Source organism: Quercus robur, chromosome 6 (genome assembly GCF_932294415.1).
Source record: "Quercus robur chromosome 6, dhQueRobu3.1, whole genome shotgun sequence".
In the NCBI taxonomy this organism is placed as follows: domain Eukaryota; kingdom Viridiplantae; phylum Streptophyta; class Magnoliopsida; order Fagales; family Fagaceae; genus Quercus; species Quercus robur.
The window spans coordinates 21,645,344-21,647,848 of NC_065539.1; the positions used below are offsets into that span (position 1 = coordinate 21,645,344).

The 2,505-nt window shown below is 36.2% G+C and overlaps 1 long non-coding RNA gene across 1 annotated transcript; it reads left to right on the forward strand.

Annotated features, from left to right (window-relative positions):
- The first annotated feature begins 1,083 nt into the window (after positions 1-1,083).
- LOC126689678 (uncharacterized) lies at positions 1,084-1,790 on the forward strand. The gene is made up of 3 exons (XR_007644576.1): positions 1,084-1,260; positions 1,365-1,405; positions 1,505-1,790. It is a non-coding gene; the product is annotated as an uncharacterized LOC126689678 (long non-coding RNA).
- Positions 1,791-2,505: the final 715 nt, after the last annotated feature.

The following is a 2,505-nucleotide window of genomic DNA, read 5'->3' on the forward strand; positions in this document are numbered from 1 at the left end:
ACGAGATTACGTCGAACCTTTGTCTTTTCTAGCTTACCGGATTCCGCTATAACCCATAGTTGAAACCAATATCAATTGATCTTTTCTTAACTGCTTCCTAAGCACCAAACAGCCTCCTCATAGATATGGGTATGGTGAGAAAATGATTTGGCTAATTAACCTCTCAAGGATGTAATAATGGAGATGATGAGAATTGAGGAATTTGGAGAATCAATATGTAAAGATTGTGGATGAGTAAATCTATTTTTTTTCTAGGGTTTCTCTCTCAAAATTCTCTCTGGAAGCTTTCTTCATTTTGTGGGTATAAGGGGTATTTATACTGGTGTGTGTTTGGAATGTGAAGAGTCAATTTTTCCCAAATAGAATGGACTGGCGACTTAGTCTCGCGACTTAACTGAGTTGCGAGTCCAAGCCGCGAGCTAACTAAATTGCCAGACTGGACTTTTTGCCCTGTAGTGCTCCAGCTAGCGTGACTGTTCAGCTCCTCTACATGCTTCACTCGTGTGCATCCTTAGGCGACTTACAAGCCGCGAGATCCAGTCGCGAGTCCCTTGCTAAGTGCACAATCTTGAACTTTTCTTCACACTCTCTCACATACTACCTTTACATGATTCACACCTAAATACATGGTTTCTAAATGCTGAATTACAAGCAAATTTGGCACGGAATAAAGCTAACAAGATGGTTGATTAAATTCAACCTTACACATGTCCATTGGGGAATACTCGAACTTGGATTTTAAAGTGATGACTGATAAGAATTTTGATCATGGATACTTGAATCTTACCATAACATGCAGCTTCCGTGTGTGAATTTTTAGCATTTGCATGGACCATGACAAACCATATATAACAGTAACACGAAAATGGGAAAAAACATTTGATCACTAGAAACATTCCTAACTTGCTCATAATTGATAGCAGGGTCCATCCACCAGTTTTCTAATAAGTAGCAATTGAGTAATTTTAACTTTTAAGCCCTTTCACCCAAAGAGATTGAACTAAGATCAAGATGTAATAAAAATATATAAAATACTAGTGTCGTATTCTGGAAAAATAAAGTTAAGCACATGGTGCTCGCTTTATTCATGTATGTTTTTTCAGCGTCACGGGCTGGGCTTTACAGGTGTCCAGGAACTAGCTATAAGTTCATTTGACCTTTGCTAAAATCCTAAAAACTCAATGGAGAAACTTGCTCAAGATCTGAAGAAGGGTTTTCTCCGTTTAGCTGAAAACCTCAAAACCTGCAAACCTTGTAGAGGTAAAGCTATCACATTAGCATTTAATTTATTTATTTATTTATTTTTTTTCTCTTCCTTCCTTTAATTTCCTCAACTCAAGTGCAATTTTCCTATTTTTGACCAGGAAATGAAAATGGAGATGAACCCAAGTTGGAATCTGTTGAGGTATGTGTTAGTGTTGTGTGATTTAATGTGCAATTTTGATGTTATAAACTCATAAAAACAAATTAAAGGGTGTTGAACTATATAGATCTTCCTTTACAGAAATTAAGTGTACAAGAGAGAGCCATCCACATCACAGCGGCAAGGGGTCCAAAGCGCCCAAGTGTCCCTAAAGGGGCCCCTCCTCAGACCAGCTGATTAACACTATTAGTTCATGGAAGTTCTGGATGTTGTCATCAATGGTTTTTCACTTCAAGATGTGTGATTTCTATTCTTTTTCATTTATTCCTTGTTCATATCTTTTCGGGTGTATTTGTAATTTTTTTTAAAGATTTTCGGGTGTATTTTTAATCGTTATTACTAGGACTAAAGATTATTTTGAACTCTACTATAGGGAAAAATGTCTCTAGATCTCGTTCAGTTTTAAAACTAAAGAACCTCAGTTAGACTGGATTTAACAAATAAGATTATGAATCTTTTTCTTTTTGAGAAGAAATTAGAAAAAGATTTCGTATCTTAAAATCGAAGAAAACAGCAGAAGTGGGGGCTCCAATGTGTTGGATATTCTTTTCACAGCCATCAATCATGATTCATGACCTGTAAATCAATTATTTGTGTTTTATAACCACCCCCAGAAAATATTAAGCTAAAATTAATGTATCATTACGAAGTATACACGTGTTAAATGAGGACGTTTTTTAAGAATGTGAATTCCTCACCTGATGTAAAAGTGTGTTTAAATATAGTGTGAAATAATTAGAGTGTTTACCCAAAATATATATATATATATATATATTTTTTTTTTGAGCTTCATATATGTAGGGGCGGTTTTGGGGCCCAGGCCCAACAAGTAAGTGGTTCTGACCCAAAAGTCCTTAGACAATAAATTTGTAGAGAGCGAGTTACAGAACTAGGACTGGACGAAGTGAATGTTAGTTAGTTGTATGCCATGCAATAGTCTGAACGTGAGAATATTCCCTTTAAGTTTACAGGATATCGGTCCGAGGAGACGTATAAGGGCATCTCTTGCTCTGGTTATAGACTACAAAATTCTTTAACATCTCTCTCTCTCTAAATTCTCCGATCCCCTCTTCATGGGGATT